Here is a 25,545-nt window from a genome sequence, read left to right as displayed (position 1 = left end):
ACTGTAGACATCTTTCAGAAAGATAAAATCTAAAATTAGGCATTATATAGGACAAATGGGTTGATGAAAAAGGTTCTGTGTATATTGGATATCCATTTCTTATGAGCTCTTGTGCCTCACATTTGACTTATTTTTGTCTCTCACAAGAATTATTTGAAGTGTGATTCATAATACCATCTAGTATATTATACAATGAAAAAAATATGGGTTCAAAACAGGTTACGCAAATTACTCAAGATTATATAGCAGACAAAGAGCAAAAACCCAGGTATTTTCTCCGAGTTCCTGTACTTATCCAGGCTGTTTTACCTGCCAATCTTATATCTCATTAAGATATTTAATTATTTCACTAAACAGCTTTACAAAAAACTCTATACTTCTGGGTAAAAAAGAAAGAGGAATTCAAAAGAATATAAACCTCCAGTAAAATGGCAAAGAGGGTATTATCTCAAGTTGAAATGAAAAAATTAAGCTAGAACTAAACTTTCTCTAGCTTCAGATCATTTATTTCAGTTTTAACAGTGTTACCAGAAATAGCTTTGAATCTAATATTGCTTTTTTAAACACATACAACATATTTTGGTAGTACAAAAACCAGTTCTTAAAATTTAAAAAGAGATTTTGAAAATATTTCAGCAAGTATATGGTAATTAACTACATGTTATAAGGTCTTCAAAGAAAATAAAACTGGAGAATTAAAGTTTTAAGCACTTTGTTCAGCCTCTAAAAAAAATGATACACCAAGGCAACTTTTAGTGTTACTGATAATTTAAACAAATTACTTGAAAAATAAAATTCAAGTTGCAAAAAGAAATAAAAACCAAAGCCATAATTGAAAGTATTTTGTTATAATATTTTATAATAAAATATAGCCAACCATTAGCTACAGAGATGGAGAATATTTAAATAGTAACAATCATGTTTAGTAATATCAAATTTAACCTAGGGAAGACTGACATGGAGTCATTGATTTTTTTACAAATAAACTTGTAACTGATAAATTGACTTAAATGCTTGTTAGATTAAGGCAGCAGATATCTTAGTTTCATTAGATACATTTTTCTCTCTCTAAATATTTGATTTATAATTGAGTCACCAATAGACAATGTTCATTTCTAACATTCTTAAATCATTTCCAGTATACAGATTATCCTGAATTTACTTTCAGCTAAAACATATGATAATGAAGAAAAGAGCCACAAGTCTTCATACAATTTAAAAAAAAAATAGGAAGATACAGTCAGGCAAATTGTGGGAAAGATGATATGTGATAGATTCAGAATGAATAATTTTCCTGTTGGCAGAAAGACACATATTAAGTGTAGGCCTCCTGGGGTGCTAATGGAGAGACAAAATTACTTTCTCCATAATATTCTTTCCTAATAGAAAAAAGAAGAAGAAGAAAGAAAAGAAAGGAAAATCAATGCACTTTTAAAGTCTGGAATGGCAAAGGTGGAAAATGAATAAGATAATTCAGAGTTAGCTCATTTGAGTTTAAAGAGACATTAATAATAATAGTTCTAATTCTACTTGTTTCCTTGTAATGTGCCAGACACTTTGCTAAGTGCTGCTTTTTATGAATTAGCTTAATTTTCACAAGGACCCTATGAAAGACATACTATTAGTACCACTATTTTTGTAGAGTGGCATGTTCTCTTTTTTTAAATTTAATTTTTTAATTAACAAATAATTATACATATTCATAGGGTATACAGTGATGTTTTGACACATATAATATTTAGTAATCATAATGATACATTTTTGAGATGATAGATATGGGAACTGCCCATATTTATCATAAATTTATTACTTTTTGTTTGAAATATTCACTATCCTCCTTCTAGCTTTTTGAAATGATAAGACATATTAACATATAATTTTTAGCCGTAGCCATCCTACAGTAGTATCTTCATTTTTTAAGAAGAAAAACAAGACTTGGAGAACTTAACTTCTTCAAGGCTGTATAGCTGGTAAAAAAAAAAAAAAAAAAAAAAAAAAAAAAAAAAAAAAAAAAAAAAAAAAAACAAGACAACAACAGAATTATAATTTAAAACCACGTGTGTCTGAATCTACAACCAGTAGTATAAACACTATGCAATATTCCCTTCTTGAGGAATAAGTCTTGAGAGTACTAATTGACCAAAAATATATTACATTGTAAGTCAGTGTTTTTATCTGAGACCCAAACTCAAAAAGTTGCCTTCTTAAAATCTGCAATCTTGAGATACACTGCCCCATAGTACATCACACCACTAAAGAACGTTTATTGAACCACAAGGTCTTATGGCTTACTTTCCACATAAAGACAGTAAAGGAGGAAAATTATACCTCTACTTTTTTAGGTTTTTTTTTTGGAGGGGGGTTAGCCTTAGAATTAAAGTTGCATAAGACAAATCAAGAGAAACATACAAATGTATTTGATATATGCTTTATATGTCACAGGAGCTTTCATTTAAAAGTGAAGACCCAAAGACCCAGAGTTGAACACTATGTCCTGAAATAGAAAGAACAGTAACTTGTGAAAATGTGATAAGGCAGAGGGGTTTGGACTAGAGTAGTTAATTGGGTAAAGAAGTGGCTGAAAAGATAAGGGTTAGTCTAACAATGTTTCTACAGATTTCCCGCACATCAACTCCTCATTCTTTTTGATCAGAATGAACTTTTTTGCTAGTATGGAAAAGGCATCTTTCACACCAAAATTCCATCTCCTACTTTTAAGAAATGGAATGAAAGTTAGAGTGATCCTGTTGCACCTGCTGTTTCTCCAGTGCCTTTAACTCAGTATTATAAATTCTGCTATAGCAGCATAGTCTGCAGTAGCATATTTGTAACTTTTTCAAGATATTCTAAACTAGTTCCATTTATATTTTCCTGCTTACCTCAGTCACTGTCAGAAGTCAAATTCTTCCCATTATCAAACAAGACTCAGTTACTCACTTCTATAATTTTCTATACATCTTTCACTTAGATTCAATTCCTTTCTCTTCCACTGGAACTTCGTGATCATCTACTCTATTGGTAGCAATTTTCTTAATATCTTCTGAGAATGTGTGCCCTTTACTCCTTTATTTTAAAAGGTACCCTAGGATACTACCTTTCCCATTGTTCTTTCAAGATAAGACTTGTTTGTATTTCATCAAACACTGTGTACCCCAGAGCTTGAAGACAGGATTTGTGTCACTTTCAAAACATTGCTCCTACTCTTATAATCTTCGTCAGTTTGAGCCTCATGATGCTGGCTTTTTCCTCTATAGATAGATAACAGATAGACAGATAGATAAATCTGTCTAGACACACTTTTATATACACATACCTATATCTACCTGTAAATATTTAATCTTCTTGAGACAGGGTCTTGATCTGTCACCAAGCCACCAAGTGCAGTAGTGTGATCATGGCTCCCTGCAGCTTCAACCGCTGGGGCTCAAGCAATTTTCCAACCTCAGCCTCTCAAGTAGCTAGGACCACAGGTGAACATCACTATGCATACCTAATTTGTATTATTTTTTTTAAGATATAGGAAGTCACTCTGTTGCCTAGGCTGGTCTTGAACTCCTGGAACTCAAGTGATCCTCCTGCTTTGGCCTCCCAAAGAATTGGGATTATAGGCTTGAGCCACCTTGCTCAGGCTAAATGTTATTAAACACAAACATACATATACACACAATCATTCTATTTGTTGCTTCCCTTTATCAAACCTTGATCACTCCTCACATTTATAAAAGTTTGACATTCTGGCTCATATGTTTCCTCAAACTCCTATAATAATTTTTCAAGTCTTCATATTTCAAATAAATCATCCAACACTCTCATTCATTTTCCTCCCCCATTTCCAGTTTCCCTTTACCGAATCTGTCTCTCTCAGTAACTTGTGTTAATGTTCAAACATTTGATTTGGTAGACCTTCTATGAAACCACAGTTTCAAATCATTTACCAACTGCTTTTGATTATTCCTCAAATCTTAAATTCCCTTACTTCAAGATATTAAAATCAAGTTTCAGTATGAACCAGTGTTTGCTATTCATTAGAAATATAATGCAAACAATATATATAAATTTAGATTTTTAATAAAACTTTTTTTTTTGAGATCGAGTTTTGCTCTTATTGCCCAGGCTGGAGTGCAATGGTGCGATCTTGGCTAACTGCAAACTCTGCCTCCTGGGTTCAAGTGATTCTCCTGCCTCAGCTTCCTGAGTAGCTGGGATTATAGGCACTTGCCACCATGCCCAACTAATTTTATATTTTTAGTAGAGACGGAGTTTCTCCATGTTGGTCAGGCTGGTCTTGAACTCCCAACCTCAGATAATCCACCCACCTTGGACTCCCAAAGTGCTGGGATTACAGGTATGAGCCACCATGCCTGGCCCTAGCACATTTTTAAAGTAAAAGAAGAAACAGGTACAATTAGCTTAACAATATATTTTAACTGAGTACATCCAAAATATTATAATTTCAACATGTAAACTATAGAAAAATTATTGAAATGTTTTACTTTCTCTTTTTATGCTAAATCTTTGAGAAGAGTGATACACAAGCATATCTATTTGGATTGGTTATAGTCAAGAGCTGAGATACAGCTATCAATATGGAACCAAGAAGGTAAACACAGTAAACAGACATAGGTTTTGGTAGATTTTGGATAGGTTGGAAACAAGAGTTATCATAACATTTTAGTATTTTCTTCATTACTAATACAATTAACTTGATTCTTCCTTTTTACTGAAGGATTTTTTTCTACTAATACTTTCCTTTGACTTTTAAGTTCATGGGTACAAATGAAGGTTTGCTACATAGGTAAGCTTGTGTCATGCAGATTTGTTGTACACATTATTTCATCATACTGGTATTAAGCCTAATACCCGTTAGTTATTGTTTCTGGTCCTCTTCCTTCTCTAACCCTCCACTCTCCATTACATTCCAGGGTGGAATGTTCCCCACTATACGTCCATGTGTTCTGATTATTTAGCTCTTCCTTATAAGTAACAACATGTGGTATTTGATTTTCTGTTCCTGCATTAGTTTGCTAAGGATAATGGCCTCTAGATCCATCCATGTCCCTGCAATGATATCTCATTTTTTATGGTTGCATAGTATTCTCCAGGGTATATGTACCATATTTTATTTATCCAGTCTGTTACTTTAGGTTGATTACATGTCTTTGCTATTGTGAATAGTGCTGCAATGAATATACATACGTGTTTATAATGGAATGATTTGTATTCCTTTGGGTATATACCCAGTATTGGGATTGCTGGGTTGAATGGGATTTCTGTCTTTAGTTCTTTGAGGAATTGCCACACTGTCTTTCACAATGGTTAAACTAATTTATACTCCCACCAATAATGAGTAAGCATTCCTTTTCCTCCACAACCTTGCCAGCATCTGTTATTTTTTGACTTTTTAATAAAAGACATTTTGACTGGTGTGAGATGGTATCTCACTTTAATTTTGATTACATTTCTCTAATAATCAGTAATGTTGAACTTGTTTTATATGCTTGTTGGCCACATGTATGTCTTCTTTTGAGAAGTGTCTGTTCATGTCCTTTGCACATTTTTTTTAATGGAGTTGGTTTTCTTGAAAATTTGTTTAAGTTTCTTATGGATGCTGAATATTCAACCTTTGTTGGATGCATAGCTTGCAAAAATGTTCTCCCATTCTATACATTGTCTGTTTGCTTTATTGATAGTTTTTGTTTGTTTGTTGCTGTGCAGAAACTCTTTAGTTAGAACCCATGTGTCAATTTTTGCTTTTGCTGCAATTGCTTTGGGCATCTTAGTCATGAAATCTTTGTCCATGCTATGTCCTGAATGGTTTTACCTTGGTTGTCTTCCAGGCTTTTTATAGTTTGGGGTTTTAGATTTAAATATTTAATTCATCTTAAGTTAATTTCTGTATATGATATAGGGTGTCTAGTTTTAATCTTCTGAATATGGCTAGCCAGTTATCTCAGCACCATTTATTGAATAAGGAATTTTTCCCCATTGCTTTTTTGATCAGTCTTGTCAAAGATAAGATAGTTGTAGGTGTGTGGCCTTATCTCTAGGTTCTCTGTTCTATTCCCTGGTTTATGTTTTTGTACCAGTACCATGCTGTTTGGTTACTGTAGGCCTGTAGTATAGTTTGAAGTTGAGTAGTATAATGATTCCAGCCTTGTTATTTTTGCTTAGATTACCTTGGCTATTTGGACTCTTTTTGGTTTTTGGGTTCCATATGAATTTTAAAATAGTTTTTCTCTAGATCTGTGAAGAATCTCAGTGGTAGTTTAATAGGAATAGCATTAATTCTATAAATTGATTTGGGCAGTATGGACATTTTAACAATACTGATATTTCCTATGCAGGAGTATGGAGTGTTTTTCCAATTGTTTGTGTCATTGCCAATTTCTTTAAACAATGATTTGCAGTTCTCTTTGTAGAGATCTTTCACCTCCCTAGTTAGCTATATTCTTTTGTACTTTATTCTCTTTGTGATAATTGTGAATTGGAGTTTGTTCCTGATTTGGCTTTTGGTTTAACTGTTGTTGGTATATAGGAATGGTAGTAATTTTTGCCCATTAATTTCGTATCCTGAAACTGCTGAAGTTGTTTATCAGCTTAGGAAGCTTTTGGGCTGCAACTGTGGGGCTTTCTAGATATGTGATTATGTCATCTGCAAAGAGGGGCATTTTGGCTTCCTCTCTCCGTATTTGGCTGCGCCTTATTTCTTTCTTTTGGCTGATTGCCCTGTCCAATACTATGTTGAATAGGAGTCGTGAGAGAGTGCATTCTTGTTTTGTGTCAGGTTTCAAGGGGAATGCATTTAGATTTTGCCCATTCGGTATGATGTTGGCTGTGGGTTTGTCATAGATGGCTTTTATTATTTTGAGGCATGTTCCTCCAATATCTAATTTATTGAGAGTTTTTTTACATGAATGGATGTTGAATTTTGTTGAAAGCCTTTTCTGCATCTATTGAGATGATCATGTGTTTTTGTCTTTAATTTTGTTTAACTGATGGCTCACATTTACTGATTTGCATATGTTGAACCAACCTTGCATCCCAGGGCTAAAGCCTACTTGATTGTGGTGGATACGCTTTTTGATATGCTGCTGCATTCGGTTTGCAAATATTTTGTTGAGGATTTTGCCTAGATGTTCATCAAGGATATTGGCCTAAAGTTTTCTTTTTTATTGTATCTCTACCAGTGTTTGCTGTCAGGATGCAGGATGATGCCCTCTTTGTAGAAGGAGTAAGAGAGGAATGCCTCCTCCTCAATGTTTTTGGTATTGTTTCTATAGAAATGGTATAGGCTCTCTTTTTTTTTTAACATCTGGTAGAACTCAGGTGTGAATCCCTCTGGTCCCGGACTTTTTTTGGTTGGTAGAATATTTATTACTGCTTCAATTTCAGAGCTCATTGTTGGACTATTCAAGGATTCTATTTCTTCCTAGTTCAGTCTTGGGAGGGTGAATGTGTTCAGGAATTTATCCACTTCTTCTAAATTTTCTAGTTTATATGTATACAGGTTTTCAGAATATTTTCTGATTATTGTTTTTCTGTGGGGTCAGCAGTCATAGCCTCCTTGTCATTTCTGATTGCATTGATTTAAATCTCTCTTTTCTTCTTTATTAGTCTGGCTAGTGGTCTATGTATTCATTTTTGCAAAAACACAGCTTCTGGATTTGTTGATCTTTTGAATTTTTTTTTGTGTGTCTCCATCTCATCCAGATCAGCTATAATTTTGGTTATTTCTTGTCTTCTGTTAGCTTTCAGATTTGTTAGCTCTAAGTTCTCTAGTTTTTTTAGTTGTGATATTAAGTGGTTAAGAGTTTTCTAACTTTATGATCTGGGTATTTAGTGCTATAAATTTCCCTCTTAGCACTGCCTTAGCTCTTCCCTAGAAATTGTGGTATTTTGTATATTCTCAATTGTTTCAAATAACTTCTTGATTTCTGCCTTAATTTCATGATTTACTGAAAAGTCACTCAGGAGCAGGTTGCTCAATTTTCATGTAATTGTATGGTTTTGAGTGAATTTCTTAGTCTTAATTTCTAATTTGATTGCACTGTAATCCAACAGATTACTACGATTTTAGTTATTTTTCATTTGCTGAGGAGTGTTTTACTTCTTATAATGTGATTGATTTTAGTGTATGTGCTATGCAGCAATGAGAAGAATGTGTATTCTGTTGTTTTTGGTTGGAGAGTTTAGTAGATAGCTATCAGTCCATTTGATCCAGTGATTAGTTCAGGTCCTGAATATCTTTGTTAATTTTCTGTCTCAATGATCTATGTAATATTGTTAGTGGGTGTTAAAGTCTATCCCTATTATTTTGTGGGATAAGACTAAGTCTCTTTGAAGATCTGTAAGAACTTGCTTTATGAATCTGATTGTTCCTGTCCCGTGTGCACATATTTTTAAGATAGTTAGATCTTGTTTAATCCAACCCTTTACTATTATGTAATGCCCTTCTCTCTCTTTCTATTCTTTGTTGGTTTAAATACATTTTGTCAGAAACTAGGATTAGAAGCCCTGCTTTTTTTCTGTTTTCCATTTTCTTTATATTTTTCTTCATTCCTTTATTTTAAGCCTATGTGTGTCATTCTATGAGGGATGGATCTCTTGAAGACAGCATACTAATGAGTTTTGGTTCTTTATTCAACTTGCCATTCTGTGCCTTTTAATTGGGGCATTTAGTCCATTTACATTTAAGGTTAATATTGGTATATGTAGATTTGATTCTGTCATCCTGACTTTAGCTGGTTATTTTTCAGACTTATTTATGTTGTTGCTGTATAGTGTAACTGGTGTGTGTATTTCAGTGTATTTCTGTAGAGGCTGGTAACAGTCTTTCCTTTCCATATTTAGTGCTTTCTCATTATCTCTTGTAAGGCCTGTCTGGTGGTATCAAATTCTTCAGCATTTGCCTGTCTGAAACGTATCTTATTTCTCCTTCACTTATGAAGCTCAGTTGCGCCTGATTCTAGGTTGGAATTTCATTCTTAAAAAGTGTTGAATAATTGATAACAAATTTCTTATTTTTGTAGCGTTTCAGCTGAGAGATCTGTTGTTAGTTTATTAGGTTTCAGTTTGTAGGTGACCTGACTTTCTCTCTAGCTTCCTTTAACATTTTTTCTTTCATTTGGATCTTAAAGATTATGATGATTATGTATCTTTAGGATGATCTTGTGAAGTATTTTAGTGGGGTTCTCTGCATTTTCTGAATTTAGACATGTGCTTCTTTAGCTAGGTTGAGGGGATTCTTGTGGATAATATCTTGAAATTTTTTCTTTAAGTTGTTTCCGTTCTACCCATCTCTTTCAGGGACACCAATCAATCTTAGAGTCAGTCTTTTTACATAATCCCATATTTCCTGGAGGTGTCATTCATTCTTTTTTCTTATTTTTTTTCTCTATTCTTGTCTGATTGTCTTACTTGAGAAAGCCAGTCTTCAATCTCTGAGAAGCCTTCCTCACTTGGTCCATTCTGTTATTAATATTTGTGATTCCGTTATAAAATTATTATAGTGTGTTTTGTAGCCATATCAGGTTAGTTATTTTCTTTTCTATCCTGGTTATTTGTCTGTCAGCTCCTGCATTGTTTTACCATGATTTTTAGCTTTCTTATGTTGGGTTTCAACGTACTCCTGTAGCTCAATGATCTTCATTCCTATCCATATTCTGAATTATATTTCTGTCATTTCAGCCATCTCAGCCCACTTTTGAACCTATGCTGGATAGGTGGTACAGTTATTTGGAGTAAAGAAGGCACTCTGGCTTTTTGAATTATCAGGGATCTTGTTCCACTGATTCTTTCTCAACTGTATGAGCCATCTACCTTCCATATTTGAGGTTGCTGACCTTTCAACTTTTTTTCTTTTATCCTACTTGATGACCTTGAGGGTTTTATTGTGGCATAAGGTGGATTCAGCCAACTGGCTTCATTTCTGGGACAACTTAAGGGGCTAATACTCAGCTCCCAACTCTAACTCCAGGGGACTTGTATTGGGCCCTGACTTTGTTCTCTGCCTCCTTGAGGTTTGGAATCCACTGCACTGGGGTAGGGGACAAGGTGCAAAGCTGAAGCAGACTGCTAACGGACACAGGGATGCCTGCCCCACCCTGGGTGTTCACTACAGTGGCAGAAGCAATGCAGCTTTGGTGGAGAAGGGGCCTCTGCTGGAGACTGTGTGTGTGGTTGCACTGGAGGTGGTATTGGCTTGGGGGCAGGGTGCTGGCCTGTGCAGGTGTGGGTGCCTTCTCTGTTCCCCACAGCAGGAGTAATCACTCAGGGCATGGGTGATCACTTGATGCTTCTCTTCTTAGATGAAAGACCAACAATTTTGTGAGTTATGCATGTGAATCTTGTTATTTCCACCATTTACATATAAAATGATAAAGAAGTGTGGAGGAGTTCCCAGGCCAACATATTAAATGACATCATCTAGAAAATGCTAGACTTAAATAATACTATTTTTTGTCCCTGTGGGAGTTTTTAAAACTCCTTACAATTCAAACACATATTATCAATCAAAACTAAATATATAGTATATAATTTTTATAATGTTTTTGACCAGATCACTCTTCCTTATAAAACCACGATTAACTTCACTTAACTCTTAGATGATTATCACATCAGATGTCATAGGACCAACACTTTCTAGGCAACCACAGCTTCTGATGTTGCCTTTATTTTCATTACACTATATCAATTCTCTTAATCAATGACATGTTAAAAAAATAAAAGTTAAAGGCCAGGCATGGTGGATCACACCTATAATCCCAGCACTTTGGGAGGCCGAGGTGGGTGGATCACGAGATCAAGAGATCAAGATCATCCTGGCCAACATGGTGAAACCCTGTCTCTACTAAAAATACAAAAAGTAGCCAGGCATTTGGCATGCTCTTGTAGTCCCAGTTACTCAGGAGACTGAGGTGCAAGAATCGCTTGAACTTGGGAGGCAGAGTTGCAGTGAGCCGAGACTGCACCACTGTGCTCCTGCCTGGCGACAGAGCAAGACTTGGTCTCAAAAAATAAATAAATAAAAATAAAATAATAAAAGTTAAAACAGTGACTGAGACTGCTGGCTTTAGCTTTAATAGGTACAGAGCTTGGAAGTCATCAAACCTGTCCATCTAACAAGAAAGAAAAAGCAAAGTAGACTAAAATTTAAGTTTTTCTTGGTTCCATTTAAAAATAGGTGTCATAGAGTAAATCCATCACATCAAAATCAGCTGATACTCCCAGCTGATATTAGTTTATCTAGAGCAGAAGTTACTGGGCCCATAAACCGGTAGAAAGACTTGAATGGTAATCTTTATTAATCTCTGCTGTCTGAGAATAAACTGGCCTAAAAGAGTCCTAGTGTGCATGCTATCTTCATGAAATTTACTTCCTTGAAACCCACGAATTACTCAGGGTACATATATATAATAAAAAACTCTCTATGGGGATCTGACAAAAACAGTAATTGCAATACAATGCACCCAGAGTCTTCTCCATAATAAATCCCTACACTTCAGGTGCAAAGACTTTACTAGAGTTCTATTCACCTGGGGAAGGGTATGCCTCTCACTGCCACCACTTCCAACTTTCTTGTCTTACCTAAGGTGGGAGGAAAAAAGACTGTAAAACTTAATGAACATGTATAAAGTTCATACCCCTGAGATATACTGTAGAGAAGAACACTGTAGAAAAATAGAATGCCTTTGATGTGGTCATCAATAGAGCAGATATGACCAATAAAAGGAATCGGTGAGCTTTAAAAAATGTCAATAGAAACTTTCTAAACTTAAATACAAACAGAAAAACAGAATGAAAAACAAAACAAACCAAAAGTTTAAAACTATATAACAGAATATCTAGGAATTGAGGGAACAACTTAAAAAAATTAACATATATGCCGTAACATATAAAAAGCAAAAGAGAAAACATAAGAAACATTTGATATAATAATAAGAATTTTTCAAAATTAATATCAGCCATCAAAGCACAAATCCCAAAGCTCAGAGGAACACTAAGCATGATATATACAAAGCTGGGCACAGTGACTTATGCCTATAATCCTATCACTTTGAAAGGCTGAGTTGGGAAGACCACTTGAGCCCAGGAGTTTGAGATCGGCCTGGATAACATAGTGGGACTTCATCTCTAGAAAAAATACCAAAATGCTAGATGTGGCGGCACATGCCTGAAGTCCCACCTACTAGTAGGAGAGACTGAGACAGCAGGATCACTTGAGTTTTGGGGGTTTGAAGTTGCAGTAAGCCATGATTATACCACTGCATTTCAGCCTGGGTGACAGTGACACCCTGTTTAAAATAAAATATCTACACCTAGGCATATCATATGCAAACTTTCAAAACATAAAGACAATCTTGAAAATCTTACATGAAAAGGAGGATAAAAATGACAACAGACTTTTCACCGAAAATCATGCAGCCAATAAGAAAGTGAAGTAAAATAAAGCATTAAAAGAAAAAAACCTATCAACCTGAAATTCTATATCAAGCAAAAGGATCCTTCAAAAGTGAAAGAGAAATGAATATTCCCCGAAACAAAAATAAATTAATTATCAGAAGATACATTCTGCAAAAAATATTTAAAATAATAATCTCAGAAGAAAAATAACAAGTCATAAACTTCAATCTACATAAAGGGAAGAATATCAGAGAAGGAACTAAAAAATAATAATATAATTTTATTTTTCTTATTCTTAAAACAATAGATAACTCCTCAAAATAATGACAATAATAAATATTGGGTAATTGTAGCGTATAGATAAGTAAAATCCATGACAATTTTTTTCTGAGACAGAGTATTGCTCTTGTCACCCAGGTGGGTTGCAGTGGCATGATCTCGGCTCACAGCAATCTCCGATTCCCAGGTTCAGCAATTCTCCTGCTTCAGCCTCCTGAGTAGCTGGGATTAAAAGGACATGCCACCACGCCTGACTAATTTTTGCAGTTGTAGTAGAGATGGGGTTTCACCATGTTGGCCAGATTGGCCTTGGACTCCTGACTTCAGGTGATCTACCCACCTCAGCCTCCCAAAGTGCTGAGATTACAGGCATGAGCCACCACTCCTGTCTCAACAAAATATTATAAAAGATGGGAGATATGAATTAGGAATACCGTGCTATAAGATAGCTATACTACAGATAAAGTGATATTATGTTATTTAAAAATGAACTCAGATTCATTGTAAATGCATACTGCAAACTCCAGGGCAACTAAAACAATTTTTGAAATGAAATAAAATTGATATGCTATGAGAGAAAAGGAAATTGTATTATTTAAAATGTTCAATTAACAGTAAAGAAGGCAGAAGAAAGAAAAGGAGAAAAATAAGCTAAGAACAGGTGCAACAAACAGAAAGTGGTTACAGACATGGTAATTGCATTCAAGTATATTGAAGCTATTTTAATGTGAATAATGTGAATAAATGAATTAAAGATTAAAACTGCCAAAGTGGATTAAAAAGTTATGAGCCAAATACATGGTGCCTACAAGAAACTCACGTTAAATATAAAGATGCAGTTATGTTAAATGTGGCCAGGCATGGTGGCTCACACCAATAATCCCAATACTTTAGGAGACCGAGGTGGGTGGATCATTTGAGCCCAAGAGTTCAAGACTATCCTGGGCAATATTTTGAGATCCTCTCTCTATCAAAAATTAAAATAAAATAAAATACAAGTTAAACATGAAAGAATAAAGACTGAACATGTTACATTAATGAAAAGAAAGCTGGAGTAGCTATATTAATTCCAGACAAATCATACTGCAGAACAAGGACAAACAGTGGCATAGTATACTCCTAAATGGGTCAGTTCTCCTCGAAGAGATAGCAGTTCTTAATATACATGCATGTAACAACAAAGTGTAAAAAAAGTGACACTAAAACTGATAGAACTGTGAGGAGAATTAGAGAAATTCATTCTTATAGCTGGAGACCTCCACACCTCTTTCTTAATCATCGATATATCAGTCAGACAGGACATCAGGAAAAATATAATTGACCTAAACATCACTACTAATCAGCTGGATCTAAGGGACATGTACAGATTACTCCTTTCAACAACAGCATAATGTACATTCTTCTCAAGATCGCCTAGATCATTTACCAGGATAGACTATATTCTGAGTCACAAAGCACATCTGAAGACATTTTTCTCATTTTATTTTTCCATAAGTTATTGGGGGTACAGGTGGTATTTGGTTACAGGAGTAAATTCTTTAGTGGTTATTTGTGAAATTTTAGTATATCCAATCACCTGAGCACTATACACTGTACCATATTTGTAGTTTTTTTTTTTTTTTTTTTTTTTTTTTTTTTTTTTTGGAATGAAGTTTTACTCTTGTTACCCAGGCTGGAGTGCAATGACACAATCTCGGCTCACCACAACCTCCACCTCCTGGATTCAAGCAGTTCTCCTGCTTCAGCCTCCCCAGTAGCTGGGACTACAGGCACGTGCCACCATGCCCAGCTAATTTTTGTATTTTTAGTAGAGACAGGGTTTCACCATGTTGACCAGGATGGTCTCAATCTCTTGACCTCGTGATTCACCCGCCTCGGCCTCCCAAAGTGCTGGGGTTATAGGTGTGAGCCACCGCACTGGGCCCATATTTGTAGTCTTTTATCCCTCCCCCTCCTTCTTCCCCCAAAGTCCCCAAAGTCCATTGTATCATTCTTATGCCTTTGCATCCTCACAGCTTAGCTCCCACATATCAGTTAGAAAAGACAACATTTTGTTTTCCATTCCTGAGTTATAGCACTTAGGATAATAGTCTTCAGTCTCATCCAGGTTACTGAAAATGCTGTTCATTCATTCCTTTTTATGGCTGCATAGTATTCCATTGTATAGGGGTGTGTGTGTGTGTGTGTGTGTGTGTGTGTGTGTGTGTGTGTATACCAGTTTCTTTATCCACTCATTGATTGATGGGCATTTGGGCTGGTTCCATATTTTTACAATTGCAAATTCTATTGTTATAAACATGAATGTGCAAGTATCTTTTTTGAATAATGACTTCTTTTCCTCTGGGTGGATACCAAGTAGTGGGATTGCTGGATTAAATGGTAGTTTTACTTTTAGTTCTTTAAGAAATCTCCACACTGTTTTCCATAGTGACTATAGCAGTTTACATTCCCACCAGCAGTGTAAAAGTGTTCCCTGTTCACCACATCCATGCCAACATATACTGTTTTTGGTTTTTTGATTTTGGCCATTCTTGCAGGAGTAAGGTGGTTTCATATTGTGGTTTTGATTTGCATTTCCCTCATCATTAGTGATGTTGAGCATTTTTTCATATGTTTGTTGGCCATTTGTAAAGTTTCTTTTGAGAATTGTCTATTCATGTCCCTAGCTCACTTTTTGATTGGATTGTTTGTTTTTGTCTTACTGATTTGAGTTCATTGTAGAGTCTGGATATTAGTCCTTTGTCATATGTATAGATTGTGAAGATTTTCTTCCACTCTGTGCATTGTCTGTTTACTCTGCTGACTATTCCTTTTGCTGTGCAAAAGCTCTTCAGTTCTATTAGATCCCAGTTATTTAACTTTGTTTTTATTGAATTTGCTTTTGTGTTCTTGGTCATGAAATCTTTGCCTAAGTCAATCTATAGAAGGGTCTTTCCAATGTTATCTTCTAGAATTTTTATAGTTTGAGGTCTTTGGTTTAGGTCCTTAATCCATCTTGAGTTGATTTTTGTAAAAGGTGCAAGATAAGGATTCAGTTTCATTCTCCTACATGTGGCTAGCCAATTATCCCAGCACCATTTGTAGAAAAGGGTGTCCTTTCCCACTTTATGTTTTTGTTTGCTTTGTCAAAGATCAGTTGGCTGTGAGTATATGAGTTTATTTGTGAGATTTCTATCCTGTTCCATTGGTCTATGTGCCTATTCTAATACCAGTACCATGCTGTTTGGCGACTATGACCTTACAGTGTAATTTGAAATCAGGTAGTGCAATGCCTCCAGATTTGTTCTTTTTGCTTAGCCTTGCTTTGGCTATGTGGGCTCTTTTTTGGTTCTATATGAATTTTGGAATTGTTTTTTCTAATTCTATGAAGAATGATGGTGGTATTTTGATTGGGATTACAGTGAATTTGTAGATTTCTTTTGGCAGTATGGTCATTTTCGCAATATCGAATCTACCCATCCATGAGCATGGAAGGCACTTACATTTGTTTGTGTTGTCTATAATTTCTTTCAGCAACGTTTTATAGTTTTACTTGTAGAGATCTTGGGGCTTTTTGTTAGGTATATTCCTAAGTATTTTATTTTATTTGCAGCTATTGTAAAAGGGGTTGAGTTCTTGATTTGATTCTCAGCTTGGTCACTGTTGGTATATAGAAGAGCTACTGATTTGTTTACAATTATCTTGTACCTGGAAGCTTTGCTGAATCCTTTTATAAGTTCTAGGAGGTTTCTAGAGAAGTCCTTCAGGTTTTAAGGTAAACAATCATATCATCAGCAAACAGTGAGTTTGACTTCCTCTTCACCAATTTGGATATCCTTCATTTTTTCTCTTGTCTGACTGCTCTGACTGGGACTTCCAGTACTATGCTGAAGAAGACTGATGAGAGGGGGCATCCTTGTCTTGTTCCTGTTCTCAGAGGGAATGCTTTCCACTTTTTGCCATTCAGTATTATATTGGCTGTGAACTTGTCATAGATGGCTTTTATTATATTAAGGTATGCCCCTTGTATGCCAATTTTGCTGAGAGTTTTAATCATAAAGGGATGCTGGATTTTGTTCAGTGCTCAGAACCAGATAGATTCACAGCAGAATTCTACCAGAAATTCAAAGGAGAAATTCGTACCAATTTTTTCTGACACCATTCCACAAGATAGAGAAAGAAGGAACCTTCCCTAATTCATTCTATGAAACCAGCATCATGCTAATGCCAACACCAGGAAAGGACATAACCAAGAAAAAAGAAAGAAAGAAAGAAAACTACAGACCAATATCCTTGATGCACACAGATGCTAAAATCCTTAACAAAATACTAGCTAACCAAATATAACATATGAAAAACACAGTCCACCATGATCAAGTAGTTTTCATACCAGGGATGCAGGGATGGTTTAACATATGCAAGTTAACAAATGTGATACACCACATACGCAGAATTAAAGCACATCTTAAGACAATTAAATGAATACAATTTATACCATGTATTTATCATGCCACAAGGAAATTAAACTAGAAGTTAATAATAGAAAAATTGTTAAAGCATCTCTAAATATATAAAGATTAAGCAATACCACTGCAAATACAACAAAGATCAAAAAGTTCAAGATAAATTTTTAAACAATATTTTGACCTGAAGAAACTGAAAACACAATTTATTAAATTTTAGGATGTAGGAAGTATAGTGCTAAGAGGGAAATTTATATCATTAAATAAACATTTAAAAATAGAGATCTAAAATCAATAATGAAGATTCTACTGCAGGAAAGTAAAGAAAAAAGTACAATTTAAGCCTTAAATACTAAAAATAATAAAACAATGAAATTGAAAATAAGAAATGAAAGAAAAATATAGTGAAATCAAAAGCTATTCTTTTAAACATCAAGAAAATTGATAAATAGCCAAACTAACCAAATAAAAGGGAGAAGACACGTTATTCATATCCAAAATGATAGAGTAGTTGTAATTACTGATCCTATGAACATTACAAAAATTAAAAAATATTTTTAACATTTCCACATCCATAAATTTAATGATTGACATAAAATGAACATTCCTTGCATTATGAGTTGAACTGTATCCCCCCCAAAACGTATGTCTGTCTCCTAACCCCTAGGACCTTTGAATGTGACATTATTTGGAAGTAGGCTCTTATTAAAATGAGGTTATAGAGGTGGGTTCGAATCCATTATGAATGCTTTCCTTAAAAAGAGAAGAGACAAAAAACAGGAGAAGAGAAATAATCGTCATGTGAAGATGGAGGAAGAAACTGAAGTTATGCAGCCACTAGTCAAGAAATGTCTCAGGATAGCTGAAGTTGGAAAAATAAAGGAAGGATGTATTAATCTGTCCTCACACTGCTAGGAAGAAATATCTGAGACTGAGTAATTATAAAGAAAATAGGTTTAATTTACTCACCATTCTGCATAGCTGGGGAGGCATCAGGAAACTTACAATCATAGCGGAAGGCCCTCTTCACAAGGCAGGAGGAGAGAATGAGTGCAAGCATCAAATTGTGAAAATATATGATAAAATCTTAAATGAAAGAAGCCAGTCTGAAAAAATTGCATACTCTAAGACTCTCATTATGAGAATCCTGGACAAGGTGGAACTATAGAGATGTTTAAAAAAAAAAATCAGTAGTTTCCAGAGGTTCAGTGGCTGATGGTGGGGAGATAATAGGGATGAATATGTGAAGCACAGGGGATTTGTAGGTTAGTGAAAGTATTCAGTATAACACTGAAATGATGGATACATGACTTTATGCAATTGTCAAAAACAGCAGAATGGTACCATAATGTGGACTAGCAACAGCAATAGTAACTTATCGATATTGGTTTATCAATGGTAAAATATGCTATATTAATAGGTTAATAATGGGGAAAATTGTGTAGGGGCAGAGAGCAAATACTTTCCGCTTGATATTTTAACCTAAAAAGTTTACAAAACTAAATTTTTTGATTAAAAAAGAAAAATTTCTCTCTGCAATAGACAACATTAAGAGAATGAAAAATAAGCTGGGATAAAATATTAGCAAAGCACAAATCTGATAGAGAAATTGTATTCTAGGCATACAAATAACTAGAAAATAACCCAGTTAAATGTGCGCAAAAGATCTGAGCAGTTATCTCACCAAAATATTATATACAAAATATATATAATATATAACAATCATATATATTATATATGTGTATGTGTATATGCATACAGGTGGCAAGTAGGCATACAAAAGGATGCTCAGTATCATTTATCATCAGGGAAATGCAAACTAAAATGACAATGATATATCACTGCATACCTATTAAAATGCCTAAAACTGAAAAATCTAACAATATTAAATTCTGGTGAATATAAGGAAAAACATAAACTCTCATGCATTGCTGGTAAGAATGCTTAAATGATATAATCCTTTTGGAAGACAATTGGGCAGTTTCTTACAAAGCTAAACATTGCCAAACCATATGATCTAGCAATCATTCTTCTAGTTATTTAGCCAACTGATTTAGAAACTTTTATCCACACATAGTGTGCATGAGAATGTTTATGTCAGCTTTGTTCATTATTGGCAAAAACTGGAAACAACCAATATGTCCTTCTATAGGAAATGGCTACACAAACTGTGGTACATCTATGCATGCAGGACATTATGTTAAGTGAAATAAGCCAGGAACAGAAAGTTAAACACCGCATGTTCTCACTCATATGCAGAAGCTAAAAAAAGTTGATCTCATAGATGCAGAAAGTAGAACAGAGGATACTAGAGGCAGGGAAGAGTTAGGGAAAGAGGGGGAAATGGGGAGAGATTTGTTTAAAGATGCAGACTTACAGCTAAATAGAATAAGTTCTAGTATTCTATGTAATTGTAGGATGACTAGAGCTGGCAAAAATACATTGCATAGTTTCAAACAGCTAGAAAGAGGACATTAAATGTTTCCAACAAAAAGAAATGTGTTTAAGGTGATGGATATGCTAATTGTTTCAGCTTTGGCTATAATCCAAAGCTGAAACAATTTGAGAAAAAATATATAAGTAGCTTTGGATTATAACCCAAAGTGTAAAATAAATCTCTCTCCGTATTGATGTCAATACATTATTTGAATAGATTAATAAATTGGTGAGATGACTCAAATCCCCTGTGCAAGGAAATTCCAAAAAGTTTTTATTTTTTTAATATAGATACTTTACCTTCCAAGAGAAGGGGTGAAATAACTCACTATGTTAAGTGTGGGATATGTATAATGACTTCCTTACAAAGACTACACTATTGAAAGAACTAAGAGAGTTGCCGGGGAAGGAGAATAACATTATAGTGAGTAAACCTGATAAAGGCATTCTCAGAGCATCAGGCCGACATCAACAATAAAATATCATGTTGACAATATGTACCCTTGGTAAGATGGGATAAAAATTGAACTTTAAGCTTATAGTCATGAAAGCACAGACCCATTATAATCATGAGAAAAACACAGACAAATTACAAAAGGACATCCTGCAAAATGCCTCAGCGGGCATCCTCAAAACCCATCAAGGTTAACAAAAACAAGAAAAGTCTGAGAAACCATCACAATTAAGAATCGTCTAAGGAGACATAACTTCTAAATGTAATGAGGGATCCTAGAACAGAAGAAGAGCAATAGGTAAAAAAAAGAACAAAAAACAAAAAACAAACAAAAAAAAAACAAACAACAACAACAAAAAAAAACATTGGTATAGGGCATATGGGAATTATTGATGCTATGATGCTATCTTATAAATTTTTCTGTAAATCAGAAATTTTCTTAAAAAGTATTTTATTTTTTAAAGATGGGCAAATCCCACAATGATTTCTGTTTTCCAGAAATTCCAAAGCCCTTTCATCCAAAATAGGAGGGGTAAGAACTATGACATACCATGTGAAAATTTCCTCAAGGCCACTGCTAAATGGGCTAGGAGCCACATGGTATTAATTCATTTTTTAGGAATTTAGAGTCAAGACTGATATAGTATTCATAAGAGACAAATCCAAACATATGGAACTGAAAAGCAGAGGAAAAATCTTTCTACAGAATGAGAAGAGAATGAGACAATAATGGTGTTTTTTGTTTCTTTTTCTGGTCACATCCTGTGAATCAGTTGCATTCTTGCCTTTATGCTCCACAAGTCACCCCTCTATGCTCACACATTTTTTATCCAGGTATTAATTATGCATTGTTCATGTCTGTAAACTGAAGTGACAAAAATACCTTCCCTCAAGGATCTTATATTCTAGTGTCCTATACTCTCCTTATTACTCCAGCCATACTGACCACAATATCCTTATTCCCAGTTTCTTTAACATAAAAATTTCCCTTCATCTCCAGATCTTGATAGACACTTCTATCCCTATGATTGGAATTCGTTAATAAATCTAGCAGTCTTTAAAATGCTGTTTGTCCCACCGAAACAGACTCTGACTCAAAGATTCCTTTAAATCAACACCCATGAAAGGGTTGAGAAGGAATCAGGAGTGTGTAGGAGAAACTAAGCTGCAATGCCATCCAACAAAGGCAACAAAGGCCTCAGCAGACTCCACGGGGAAAGTGTGGAGCTAGAGGAGCTAGAATGGCCCTTCACGCGTGTCCTGTGTTTGGGTGGACAGCTGTGTCTTTATACTTCATTCAATGTGCTTTCCCCAGAAAAAGGCATAAACTTGAATGGAGTAGTCTTCTGTGGCAGTCATCTCCAGGAGGGGCTGAGGACTGAGATGGCACTTCTGACATCACTTGTAGCAGATTCAGTAATATTTTCTTCATTCTTAAGGGGAATTTGGGCAGAGAATCAAGGCATTCACCACACCTTAATTTCATCTGGATATCTCAGCATTCCTAAGCCAAAATATACACCACCCCATGCTAGGTTGGATTTATCTCATGTATGCTAAATTCACACTATATTCCCAAAACTTAAAGCAAAATGAATGTAGTTAATTCATTCTTCCTCACTGATTTGCAGGCTCAGCAAGGCAAGAGCTCTGTTTGATTCACTGCCTGAAGCCTAGAATTAGAAAATGGCCTGCCATGGTGTAGGGGATGAATATACAGAGACTTACTTCAACTTAATTCATGTTGAATTATTTTGTTTACACAATTGACCGTTTCTCTCATATGAGAATTGGCAGAAGGTAAAAGTCAACTATCAAGCCTTCTGTCCCTAAATTAAATTGAGACAGTTGTATATCTATTAAAAATTGATGCCACCCTGGTTTCCTCATACATTACTAAAAACTTTATCGTTATTTAAGAACCTTGTATCTAAAATTCAAAATAGCCTTAAAGTAATAGTGACATTAGAAAACAAATGTTCACAAAAAGCCACAAAAATTCATCCTATATATACATAGATGTTACTCATATTGTCTTGTCTTTTGAAATTTATATAAATTGACTCAAACTATCTCAATTCTGATGAAAAGTGAAAAATTACTTGGCAAGACTTTCAAAATATCAGGGAACCTAAATTCTCATTTCACTTTGCTGCCTAAACTTCCTACTAAACCTGAAATCTCAGTCACTTAAGAATTTCTCATCTTGGCGCTAGCCACAGTGGCTCAAACCTGTAATCCCAGCACTTTGGGAGGCCAAAGGCAGGTGGATCATGAGATCAAGAGATTGAGACCATGTTGGCCAACATGGTGAAACCCCGTCTCTACTAAAAATACAAAAATTAGCCGGGCATGGTTGTGTGCACCTGTAGTCCCAGCTACTTGAAATTCTGAGGCAAGAGAAGCCCTTGAACCCAGGAGGCGGAGGCTGCGGTGAGCTGAGATAACACCAGGGCACTCCAGCCTGACGACTGAGTGAGACTCGCCTCTCTGGGATTCCAGGTGTGAGCCACCATGCCTGGCCAATAGGTTATTTTCTGTCCCTTCTCTGTACGAAGAAGTGAAATGCATCTCCCCTTAAGTTATCCCAGAAAACATTTGTGAGTATCTAATTTTACCAAGACTTGGTACCACAGAAATTATACTACATAGCTTTAATAAGAAAACAGGAAAAGTACTGAATACATTTATTCAGGTCTTAAGTGGCGAGGCAGAAGTATGTTGACAGCTGCCATTTGTTCATCATCCTGCCGAACTCTTCCGCTTCAAGGACAGAAAAAGATAATTCATTCTCTCTCTCTCCCCCCACTCCCTCTGTCTTTATTTTTTTTTATATAAACCGACACTGCAAAATGTTTGATAGTTTTTTTTAACATAAAAAATAGTTTTTCATAACCTCACATTTTTTCCCCATGATGCAATTTTTTTTCTCTCCATAAATTATCAATCAAATTTCTGGTTTCCAGTTTAAATATAAGAAACTTGAAAGTCAACATTGTGTCCAAGCATCCTAAAACTGAAAAGACTGAAAAATTAACAGTTCTTCTGCAATTTATAAGAGAAGTGAGGACATAGAAAAAAACCACTGCCCTCAAAATTAGCCAGGAGGATGAGTGAATACAGGGAGTCTCAGCTAAAATAGGGCAGAGACGTACAAGTGCAGGAACCAGTGCCAGGGTAGGAAAACCTGAGCTATAATTGATGAATTGCTGGAGTATCAGTGTCAACAATGGTGAGAGTAAAATACTCCAGGAGAAATAAATTGATGGTAGTGGGTACAATTTAATGAGTTTTATCTCAAGCAGCTCTACCAGATTCTCACAGTATATATTGGAGAAAAATGTCCTCATGCTTCTGACAGGGGGAGAGGAAAAGGAACCATTTTAAAATATGCCAGAGTACTCTGTTATTAACAGGTCTGCATTCAGGAGAAACTAGTTAAACAAGCCTAGCTGCTGGAGTACTAAACTAAATGACCTGGAGAAAGAAAAATACCCAACCCCAGTCCACTCTAGCTCCTTTTTCCTACCTATCAGGGAAGAAAAAAATTGAGAAACACATGAGAAGTTCACAGTCCAAAAGGTTAGGCTTACTAAAAAACTGAAACACAATCATAAGACTACAAAATGCTTCTCCCACCGCATTTTATCACCTAAACCTAAAGACTCTACCAAAAATCTGTTATACAGGATAAACAAATACAGTAAAATTTCATGATACAAAATCAACATACAAAAATCATTTGCATAATTATATGCTAATAGTGGCCAATCTGCATAAGAAATCAAGAAAGCAATTCTGTTTGCAATAACTACCCCTCCCAAAAAACAAACAAAAAACTAAGAATAAACTTAGCCAAAGAACTGAAGGATCTCAATAATGAAAACTATAAAGTCTAGTATCTAACACCTGTAAGGCGCTTAAACAAGTTTACAAGAAAAACAACCCCATTAAGAAGTGGGCAAAGGACATAAACAGACACTTTTCGAAAGAAGACATACATGTGACCAAGAATCATATGATAAAAAGCTCAACATTATTGAGTATTAGAGAAAGGCAAATCAAAACTACAATGAGATACCATCTCACACCAGTCAGAATGTCAATTATTAAAAAGTTAATAAATAACAGATGCTGTTGAAGTTGTGGAGACAAAGAAACACATACACACTGTTGGTAGAAGTGTAAATCAGCCCAACCATAGCAGAAGACAGACAGAAATGCCATTCAACCTAGCAATTCCATTACTGGATATATACCTAAAGGAATATAAATCATTCCATTATAAAGACAGAATGTGTATGTTAATTGCAGCACTATTCACAATAGCAAAGACATGGAATCAACCTAAATGCCCATTAATGATAGACCAGATAGAGAAAATATGGGGTATTTACAACATGGAATACTATGCAACCATACAAAATAATCTCATCATGTTCCTTCTATGTACATGGGAGGAGCTAGCAGCCATTGTCCTTAGCAAATTAATGCAGGAAGAGAAAACTAAATACTGTGTGTTCTCACTTATAAGCGGGAGATAAATTATGAGAATACATGGACACATAGAGGAGAAAAACACACACCTGTTGGAGGGTGGAGGGTAGGAGTAGGGAAAGAATCAGGAAAAGTAACTAATAAGTACTAGGCATAATACCTGGGTGATGAAATAATCTGTACAACAAATCCCCAAGACACAAGTTTAACCATACAACAAACCTACATATGTTCTCTGAACTTAGAAGTTCAAAAAGAAACTGTAAAACACTGCTGAAACAAAGAGGACATGCAAAACAAATGAGAAGTTATTCCAGGTTTATGGAGTAAAAGAATTATTATTGTTAAAATGTCGATGTTACTTAAAGTGATTAACAGATTCAATGCACTATCAACATACCAATGACATTCTTCACAGAAATAGGAAATAAAATTCTAAAATTTGCATAGAACCAAAAAAGACTGCAAATAGCCAAAGCAATCCTGAGCACAAAGAACAAAGCTGGAGGCATCATATTACCTGACTTCAAAATATTCTATAAAATTATAGTAACCAAAACAGCATGGTACTGGCCTGAAAACAAACATAGACCAGTAAAACAGGATAGAGAACTAAGAAACAAATCCACACATTCATAACCAACTCATTTTCAGCAAAAGCATTAAGAACATAAATTGGAAAAGGGTTAATCTCTTCAATAAATGCTGCAGGCAAAACTGGATATTCATATGCAGAAAAAAATTAAAACCCAATCTCTATCTACGCCAAAAGCAACTCAAAGTGGGTTAAACATTTCTATGTAAGTTCTGAAACTATAAAACTACTACAAGAAAACATTGGGCAAACACTTTAGAACATTGGTCTGAGCAAAGATTTCTTGAATAAGACCTTAAAAGCACAGCCAACAAGAGCAACAATTGACAAATGGAATTACATGAAGCTAAAAAAGCTTCTGGACAGCAAAGAAAACAATCAATGAAGTGAAGAGACAACTTACAGAATGAAAGAAAATATTTGCAAACTACCCATCTATC

Source organism: Sapajus apella, unplaced genomic scaffold, assembly GCF_009761245.1.
Source record: "Sapajus apella isolate SASKATOON/1434 unplaced genomic scaffold, GSC_monkey_1.0 scaffold14, whole genome shotgun sequence".
Classification (NCBI taxonomy): Eukaryota; Metazoa; Chordata; class Mammalia; order Primates; family Cebidae; genus Sapajus; species Sapajus apella.
The sequence above is the reverse complement of the archived record's forward strand: the minus strand, read 5'-3'. Positions refer to the sequence as shown.